The sequence below is a fragment of the Netta rufina genome, assembly GCF_964035555.1.
Source record: "Netta rufina genome assembly, chromosome: Z".
NCBI lineage: Eukaryota > Metazoa > Chordata > Aves > Anseriformes > Anatidae > Netta > Netta rufina.
Window position 1 is genome coordinate 58723125 of NC_140126.1, and position 10911 is coordinate 58734035.

Below are 10911 nucleotides of genomic sequence, written 5' to 3' on the forward strand. Positions count from 1 at the left end.
ACATTGCCAGAGGGCCTGCGGGAGCAAAAGTCCACCCCTTCCTAAATGAGTAGCAGTCTATACATTTGTGTTTTTCTGTCATTGATGAAGGTGAATTCTGGTTCAGCCATGGAAAGTGAGAAGGCAGGAGGGTGGAAAGGACATCTGGCATGGGAGAGAAGCACCTGGGGCAGTAGGGCACCACCGGCTCCCACACAAAACTTCATCTCTTGTGGTAAAAGCCAAGCATTTGGCCTGCCTCAGTTTCGAGGGCAGATCAGTGGTGCTTGTGTTTCCTAGAGGATGGGTGCTGACTAAGGCTGGGGGATGCTGGAGCACAACCACCATCACCAGCAGCACACCACAGCCCCAAAGCACAGCCCTACGTCCAGTACCAGCTGCCAGACAGGCTCCACCCCGAGCACGCCTGTGGAGCTCCTACCACGGACGTTTTGCAAGCAGAGGTGAACTTGTGTCCTCAGTTATCATACCTGACTGAAGCCTGCTTTTCATCTTAGAGTTTGAGAAACACTCCTGTGCTTTCGTAAGCTCTGCCTCCTTTCCTTTTAGTTTTCGGTAATCAAAACATGAGGGAGATGATTTTTTTAAGAATTAGGAGTCAGTAAACTTTTCGGTATCTGTTCATATGTTTAAACCAAGTCTTTCCTATTGACTTGAGTTACAGCTGTGAAGATACAGTTTCCGATACCAGGTACTACATGTAAGCACCCAGGAACCGAGAAATGCCAGGTGTAACCTCCTATGAGTCCTGTGGTTGAGATCACTCCCTTCGCACCGCTCGAGTCCTGCAGCATTTGGGAGGCATCCAGCTGGCCGGTCGCCTTAACCACAGGGCTGTCCTTTTGCCCCTCCTGCAGCTGTCAGGTCCTTGTGCCGCACACCTTCCAGCTCCTGACAGGCAAACCACTTCCTTCAACACACAGCCCTGACTCACAAGCAGAATCACATCCTGCCTGGTGAACAAGGAAGGGTTTTGAGAGTAAAATAACCCGATCGTGTAATTATCAGCAGCTTGATCTGCCACGTGCACGTGGAAATGCAAAACGGGACTGCTGGCAGTCCTTGCTGAATTTTTAATTGTTTGACTTTGTCATCATATTTTCCCTTTAACTTGGCTCTTCTGCATAATTATATACACACATGTCTATCTGCATGATGAAGCTGTTCAGAGAGACTAGAAGATGCTGGAAGGAGAAGCGTGGGATCAGAGAGGTGAGAGAAAAGGGAACTCGGAGAGCATCTGGTAGCTGAAGAGTAATTGGAGATGAGGAAGCATAAGGGAAAAATAAGAGAACTGAAGACTATCAGAAAATGCTGAGGGAGGAAACCTGTATTATGCTGCTACGCTGATCCATTAAATGAATATGAGACTGACAAAAAAAAAAAAAAAAAAAAAAAAAAAAAAAAAAAAAAAAAAAGCACAAATCCAAGTAGAGAAACACAGCTCAAACAATGCATGCAGCTCACAGATGATATGTTCTTGGAGCTCACTCTGCAGAGGCTGGTGCATTGTGCCAGCCAAGACAAAAAGCAGAAATGCCACATACCACAGCCTGACTCGGGTGGAACATGCACATAATTCTGCACTGAAGGGCACAGCTGAGAAATCTTTCCTTCCAAACATTCAGCAGAGGACAAAGATAATTCTGTAAGAAACACACACCACCCAGAGTTTCAAGATCCAAGTAGATAAGCCTGAGGCAACCGGGCCTGACTTCATAGCTGGCCATGCTTTCAGCTGGAGGTTGGACTAGAGACATCCTGAGCTCCCTTCCAGCTTGGATTATCCTGGGAAAGACTACCTAATGCAACCAACAGCTAGAAAACATGCAGTGTCACATGCATGCTTAGCATTTGGCTGAGAGTCAGACATAACATACATTTCCAGTCTCCTTGGCAGCAGTGGAGATACTTTCAGGAAAAAATTGAGCAGAACCACACTCTTAGCTATTAGCCCAGTACAACCAAGGAGTGGATGGGCTGTGACTCTATTAAACAAGCTGTGCCCAAACCACTCCAATCTGTAACCTTACAACAAGAACTAAAGTTGTCCACAAGACCATCAAAATCAGGAATCTGCCAATGCAAGCTTATAATATGCATGTTGCAAATACATTTTGAAAGGTTTTAATGTGCTTGAAAACACAGCCTCACTTAGCTTTATCAGACATTCACTGTACTCTCTGACAGCCTAGATTTTATGGGGGCCTAACATGCTAGTGCCTGCCTTCACCAATATGATGGCATTGTTACAGCCTTGCCTGTCAGCGTGTAGCGTGCCAGCAGTGTACCAGTGATTTCAGCACCAGAAAGAAGCAAGCAGCACAGGTACCCTCCCAAGGGAGGTGTTACCCTCGTGGCTCACCCTTCATGATGCAAGCTGAAAGAAGCCCACAGGAGTGCTGTGGAGGGATCACGTCACCCAGATGTGGATTGTGGGGATGTGTCCAGTGTCCACAGCACCAAGCTGGGGACAGCAGGAAAATAAGAATTATAAAAGCGTTCTCCTAAATTTCACTGACTTCTGGAAACCAGTATTAGTAATCCTGACATTTCTTTGCCTTTTCTAGCAGCTTTAGCTGGCATTACTTAGGCTACATACCAGTGTGAGCTTTCACAATCATCATCATGGGGATATGGCTGGAAAAACACTCACTTCTGAGTGCCGAAGATTTGGGCTGTCTGCAAATGAGAGCACTGCAGTTCAGCACTGTTTCACTTCTGAACATGAACGTCACAGACACAAACGTTTATGTCTTCATCTAATTTTATAAAGCACAACTCTAAAATTAGGGACGAGGCAAGATGGGTTGATGCTTGTTCTGCAAGCTTCTTATTGTTGATACACATGCTTGTAATTTGCCGTTTGGGAGGTGTGCCTTACTAGCACATGTTCTGCAGCATACAAGATAGCTAGGGACATATCTGAGTAATAGTAATTACATACTGAGGTGCGTGCTCACTAAACCACACTCTCTCCACTGCCACTTTTCACTTGGCATGATGGAGAATTACTGTGCTCTGAACTCTCTCAGACTCTGCAGACGGGCCAAAGAGATTTCTAACCTTCATTTCTGTGAAGAATTAGATGAGTTCTCAGCTGAGTAATTTTGCAAGTTTCCAGCAAACCACGCTTCCACTTCACAGCTGGTATGATCATTCCGAGGTAAAAGACAAGGTCATTTTATCACAGTTCTCTTTTACGTGTAGTTGTGTTTGTGGGGGAAGTGGAGGCTGGGATCTACAGAACTCAAGTTCGTAGGTGTTCTCCAGAATGTCATATCTTTCTCAGTGTTGGAGAACACTCTTTGTTCTCTTTCCACTCAATGAACAGCCTTAGTGGTGATGTTGTGCGCACACCTGCCAGATTTCATACAGGAGATATCTCTGCTGTGGCAGCAGGGCCACAGCAGTACATGTGGTAGCTTGCAATTGATTGTAAAATGCTCACAGCAGGGAAGGAAACAAAGGCTGGATTTCTTGTCCTCTAAACATTAATTTGTCACATATTTATATAACCAAGCCAAAATAGAAAAATAATGTCTACCTATCCGTGTATGGAATTGCATCAAATGCATCACATGCACATAAAACTCAATAATCTCATGAAGTTGGTTGGTTTTCTGCTCTATGAACATCTTTGTCAAAGTGCACAGGCTTTTTTTTTTTTTTTCTTTTTCTTTTTTCTTTTTTCTCTGTGGCTACTATCAAGCAGCCCCACAAGCAATGAAACAGTGGTGTTTTAACACTTTTGCTTCTCTTAGTGCCTTGGTTTAGCTATCTGAATTTGCCTCTTCATGACTTTAGGTTTGCTTTGCCTCTGCCACTTCAGGCAAACGTAAAGAGATATGTTAAAAGCACACTTAATTACTCAGGAGGGTTCACAGCTCTTGCAGCAAAAAGAGTTTGCTTCCCTATTTGTAAGTGCATGCCTATGCGCACACTATTATGCCACATATGCACATACATACTTATGCAATGAGCTATGCACACAGATTTTGATTTAATGCAGGCGCACTTGCTGCCCTGCCTTGTTAACATCAGAGGAATGTCTTGAGCCTCTTTCAAGTTGTTGTTCGCAACCCACATGCCTTCAGCCCCAGGTGCTAAGTCCTAGGGCTTCAGGACACCCTGCAGCAGTCTGCAGGGTTTAAATGTTCAGGCGGGAGACAGATAATACAAATTCTAGGCAGGTTGTTGATTCGTAAGTCTTTCTGGCATCCTTGACTACTAAAAAATATCCCACCTCCATACTGAAACAGATTACTTCCCTGATTTGGATAACAACATCAATGTTCCCAGAAATCAGCTGTCTAATTGAACGTTTATTGAATTGTTTCCCACTGCAAGCTAACAAACACTTTCTTGGAAGGAACATCATCAGCCATCTTTCAGAGAGCATATAATAAAAGATCTGGATAATGTCTGCTATAACTTCTCTTCTAGAGGTCTTGAGCCAATTCTTACAGATAAAGGAAATGAGTTGTTCCAGCTGTCAATAGACAGGTTTCCTGAATGAAGAAAATGATGTACATTTCTTCCCACCTTCTGAAACTACTCTTTTGAACAAGGATTTATTCAGCATTTAGTAGCTGCTTGGTTTTCTGATATTGTTGTGCAGCGCCTAGAACATTTTTGCCTTGGACCTTGATGGAGTATTTCCTCACTTCAGGAGTACCCTTTTGTCTGAGCAGATTGCTGAAGAGCTGACTGTGCACATATACCCTGCCTAGCAGGAGCAAGGTTTGTACTGAGCAGCCCCTTACAGAAGACACCGCAGTAATTTAGCATCAGTCATGGTAGAGAGTTTAGCAATTTTTAGCACCATGTCAGAGAATGGTTCAATGACTACGCATAAAATCCTAGCTGCTAGAAAAGACACAAAACTAGATTTGTACTTGCATTTCTTTTTTGGGGATCAAGGCTTGCTAAAATTACTGAGGTGGTATTTCAGATTTCTTTTCCAGCCTCGGAGCTTACTATATGTGAGCAGAGACAGTGATGTTCTATCTATAGTAGCTGCCTTGTGCTGCTTTTTGCCACCAGCACAGCAACGATACTTCATTTTCCCACCAAGCATTCTTCCAGCACCCTCTCACCCCCAAAATAAAACTTACCGCTGCCTGCTAAACCGCCCAGTCTTTGCAGGAGCTGCATGCCCTTTATTCACTTTCCTTCAGGGCTGTTTCTGGCCGTGTAAATCCAGCATTGCACAGTTGAAGACTAAATGGGGAAGGGCTCAAGGAGTGAATAGAAAAGACAGGCACCCCACCAACTCATACCACCTGTGGTCAGACCAGTGCAGTCAGGCACCTTGGCTGGTATTTCACATCTTATCTCCAGATGATGGCCCAGCTCACAGCAGGCAGCCACCTCGATCAGCCCCCTACCTCTGCAGGCCCTGTTCTGGGGAGCAGGAGCGTGGCAGCTGCTGGTGTGGAGGACAAGGAAGGGGGCTTGTGGCTGCAGCCATCACTGTCCTGTCGCTGCTGGCTGCAACTGCAAGGGCCGAGGGTGTGCTCTCGGCCTTGTCCCTTGCTCTCACTGCAGCAGGAACAAGCCCAGGCCTTTGTCCAGCTGTGGGGAAGATGCAGGATGTTGGGAGTGACCGCTCTGAGGAGCTGATGAACAGAGGGGATGGCAACACATCCATCCACAGGGCTCATAATTTACTCACGGCCTCTGAAAGTCCTTCTGCCCATCACACCCTCCTCCTTTCAAAAGACCCCTTCTAGCCATTTTCACTCTTCTATTCCAAAACACAACTCCTTAACAGTTCAAGAATAGATTTTCTTTTGCCTGCTTTGCTGAGAAGCCTTCAGCCAGCTCTGTGCAGACAGTGCTATTTACTCTAAGCTCACAGAGGTCTAATTATCCAGCCATGACGAAGTTAGCACTCAGTCTGGGTGTGAACAGGGTCAGGGCTCAGACAGAAGTGAATTTACTTGCTTCTCCAGTCTCACCAGCAGGTGCCTGTTGTCCCAAGATGTTCCTTGTCCCAAGATGCAACCCTAGCAGGCTTGGTGTTTCATTTTCTGGAATTGTTTATGTCCAGACTCCTTTTTTGATCCTTTTAGATTTAAGAAATCATTTCCATATTTAATTCTGGTTATTAATATGTGTTTCTCCAGTAACCACTTACAGATTTTCAAAATCACCTATTTTTAAGATACTTTCTTGAGCCTGCTAGGACTTATCCCCTGTGGTAGGTGACCCTCACCTTGTTCATGGCACGACAGAGCCAGGCAGAGCACATAGAGTCAGGGGCACCAGGAATTCACTTCCCAGCTTGGTGGTGCCAGCACACGCCTTGGGAGGAAACACGTGCAGTGTCACATGCCTAGTGTTAGCACATCTTTCCACAGCACAGGAGGGTAAAACAGGTTCATGAAGCAGCAACCTGGTGGATAAAATAGTGGGACGCAGAGACTGAGAGTGACACATTTTTAAGGCAGCTTTTCAGAAGCCACAAACTGCAAAATCAGCAAGTTTGTAAGTGTAGGACCTCATGTTTAATCAGGGGCAGAGTTTTACATACCTTCTGCATGGGAATAAATCCAACATGACTGACTTTATGACAAGATTTGCTTACAGAATCGCCACAGCTTACGCCAGCAACAATCGCTCTGTACGCATCCACAGCCTCACATGAGACAAAATATACCACGTGCAGCGATTTTCAGAGCCCACATCTCACATTGTGGAGGAGACCAAGCAGCCACATAGCATCCTTACCTCCCTTGAAGAGCCAGGCCTGGCAGGGACCTGCTGCTTAAGGCCTGGCAAGGGCCAAACCTTCCCAGGTGCTCCCATTTCAACACAGGCTCTAGGCAGCAGAGGGTGAGCGGGGTGCAGGAGCCTCCCTGGAGCAGGAAACAACCATGGAAAAGGGTCATGAGGGATGGAGTGTTTTTGGACAGGCACTGCAGCTCAGGCTCACCACCAGGCATTGCTGGCAGAGGGGACGCAGTTTTGGCCACCAGTGCCAACTGCATCGGGCGAGGAGCCACTGTTGGAAGAGCCTGGCTGAGCAAAGGGAGCCCAGCAGAGCTGGGAAGCTGACCCCAGGCACATACAGAGCTGGGGATCTCAGCAGGATTGGGAAAAAAAAATCCTGCCAGAGACACAGGACAGAGCAGACCTTAGAGGGTAACATTTCACAAGTGCCAGATCCATTTTCCCACAGAACTGCTTTCCAGCAAATTCACATTTCCTTCTCCAGTATTCATTCCATGTAGCGTTAAGCTTTCTGAAACAATAGTTACCATCTTGAAATGCAGGGTTTTGCAAGAGCGCGATTGTGCAGCCTGGCCCTGCTTGTAACACGCACCAAGGTCACAGAAACCAGGAGGCGAACAAGGCCAGCACCCCTGCAGCCGAAACTGGAGTCGCTGCTTCCCCCAGCCCTCCTGGCAGGCAATGACAACCTCTCAACAGAGCAAATTGCAAACAGATTTGGCATGTAGGCAACACTGATTTGATTTAGTGAAACAACCAGTATGCAGAGATGGCCCTAGGATTCTTGTTTCGTGCACCTTAGTCTGTTTTCCTGTATATTCTGTGCCACAACGAAGTTACTGCTAACTGTAAGGGCTCAGGACGTTGAGTGATGAGGGAGATTAAACTAAAAACCAGGACAATCCATCAGTCAGATGCTACCACCTTGATGGGCAGGTGGAAGAACTGTATGATATATGACATGATAAATGTGTTATATGTCCTGACTAGCTGCTGGAGCTGCTGCTGGCTAATAAAGCATGGGAAGTGATTGAGCCCTTTTTCCATGGTCACGAGTAACATAACCCCACGCGGACTGCCTCACACCTAGTAAGAGGCAAGCTCATGCTGATCCCTCTGCTTCAGTGGAAATTGCTATTAGGGTCCCTGCCTTCTGCCCAGTCTGCTGAGGAAAATACAGAAAAGCATCACCTCCAAGACTGCTTTATTTCTGCTGGATGTATTAAACCAGCCAACATCGTCAGAAATTATTGTGTAAGGACAGACACATACAGTACGGCTGTGCACCACCATCAGCCTCATTTCCCTAAGAAAGGAAGCTATAGAAACAGAAGAAATTTTTGGTGGCACTTTCCCAAAGCAGACTCTTTACATATGAAATTAACAAGGTCACAGTATACTGGGAGCAGAGTCTCAAAATCAGCATCCCTGGAGCCAGATGACCTGAGCCCTGCTCCTTGCTATAGCACAAGCTTCCCGAGGTCGCTCTGAGAGGGCACTGAGCCTGTGCCTTGGTTTCTGCGTTTCAGTAATGGAGCAAATATGTCTTTACATCAGAATGGCAGCATTTGTACTAAGGTCAGTCCTGCTGTCAGGAGGAAGTACCAGGGACACGTAGAGCACAGCTGATTCATTTTCCAGCAGCTAATGATGTGGTAGATCCACCTTAGCAATCAGGTACATTATCTCATTTTCATTTTCCAGCTCAAAGCATAACGCAAATTGCGGGGTGTTACTTTGGAGAGGCAGTAACCACTTACGAGGAAGAGGGGAAAAAAAAAACACACACAGCGCACACAGCGTGTGTCATTGCATGTTTAACACAGGAAGGGAAACAAAACTGTGGCCACATCTGAACTGGGAAGGAGCAGATCTTTAGAGCAGAGTAGTTGGTGCCAAGGATTGAGTCTGTACTGCACACATTTGGGGTAAAGGAGTGGAAAAGAAGAGGGGAAAAGGGTTTATTTCATAATAACTTTTAATTTAGTCCTGTGAAGTGAACACCCATTAGTCGCCAGAGCCTGTTACGTGAGCTTTTGAAGAGCATCTTTCAGCTCAGTTTCATTCAAAAGGAATCCAGGTCAGGGACTGAGACAACTCCGTGATATGAACCAAAACACACCAAGCGAGGAGAGTCAGGAGACTCACTTCAAAAGCATGCTCCCAACCTGAGCCATGGCACCAGCACTGGTCCCGGCGCGATGTGGGGTGTGCTGTGGTTCGGCTCTAAGCTTAGCGTGAGGCAGGTGAAATAAGCCATGTGCACTCCCAGTTTAGTGACTCACTGAGCATCTTTCTCAGAGGGTTTTTTTTATTTGACAGTAGGTCCTGATTTATTTATTTTTTTTCCCAGCTCCCTGGAATTCACACATTAGGTGTGAAGAAAAAAAGCATGGTAAGTAAGGCTGTGTATTTCCCTTCATGAAAAAAACAGAGAACAGCACCAAGTCCCAGAGAACTCAGTCTTACAGGTTGGCAAAAAGTAAGATTTACCAGCTTACAGCTAACAAAGCTGTAAGAAATTTAAAATAAATAGTGAAGCCTGCTAGCCACAAGAAATAAGAAAGAGAAGGAAAACAGCAATAATCCATGTGGATCATCCACCGTTTTGCTTCACTTTTTAGTTAGGATAATGTTTTGTGTCAAGCAAACAAGCAAAATAGTTTCTAACAAAAACTGGAACAGGACAATATGATTTGATTTTTTCAAGAGAAAGTGGTTTTCTATGTTTACCATAAAAGAGGAAAGACTTGGCAAGTTAAATTGCATGCTCAGTTGCATTTTTTTTTAAGTATACATACAATATGCAAGCAAGGGAAGGAAAAAGGAAGAACTATACCATTAAAAGATTGGCTTAGTCGACTAAATTACTTTCTGTTGTTCAGTCATCCCTCATCCTTGCAGTTAAGAAAGCTTGGTTTTGTGTATGTGTCTTTTTTCTTTTTTTGCCTTATCACCTGAAAGTTGAGAGGGTAATTGTATACGTATGAAGGACAAAGAAGTGCTGAAACTATTAAAGGATCAAGCATACAAAGCTGAAAATATTGAATGGGAATTAATTTCATCATTATTGAAGGACTGGAGTTCCAAATAAACTTCTAAAGAGAAATTCAGCCAGGAACTTACAACTTGATAAATCTTCAGGAGATGTGACGGAAGGAACCCTTTGAACTTCAGAGAGGAACCAGCATTTCTTACAGCCTTGTGGGAGACGTGGTTTCCATTAACATCACAGCCCCACTCTTCTGGCAAGCACTCGCAGGGGTCAGAAAGTAATTTTCTTTTCCTCCTGCGTGCATACCATCTTAGTCCATAACTTTGTGTCCACTCCCATCAACTCTGCCTCCCCTTTCTTTTCTGAATGTCAGAGAGCAACAGCAAGGTAAGTAAGTTTTTTGGGGGTGGTAGTGGTGGTAAGGGATTCTTGTTTTCCACTGTGCATAGTGTATAGTCCTCTGAATATTATGTGGGGGAAAAAAAACACAAATACATTGCTTTTGGCAGAGTAATATCCCATATGCTTGGCCTCTTTTGCCCTCTTTCTGTGCTGCTTTGTACCATGAACCCTGGTGTCTCACTGACAGCCATCATATATTACTGAAAACAAGCATTTTGTATGGGTATAGAGCTAAGGCGGCCAGCACCACTCCTAGATGAAGCATTTAGCATCATCTGCAACTGCAGAGGGATGAACAACAACATGAATGATCCTTTCTGGTTCTCCCCCTTTCTAGTTAAGAGAATCTATATTCAACTCATTAAGCCATCTGTGAAACAAGTGTGTTATTGTGAGAGCTCCAGATCAGCTTTTCTCATCCAGATCATTTTTGTGGTGGTGCTTGTTACCGACTAGGCCTAAAACTAAAGTTTCAGCTCTCTGAAATGAAGTGTACAATGTCTTTAAGGACAGGATTACAACTGTGCCTACAGAGACCTTTTGAAATTACAATGGCAATGCTCTTCAAAGTCCTCCATTCTCTATTTCCTCTTAATAAGGATCTTCTCATAGAGTACTTCAAGGGTGAGAACACTATTTCTCTACTTTTTTTTTTTTTTTTTTTTAAATGGTGCAAGCAATAGGGAAGACACTTCACAAGCTTGAATAAAATCAATTTGTTCAACTTTCTTGAAAATGTGTGTCTGTTGTTCATTTATTACAAAGTCTGGCAAGTT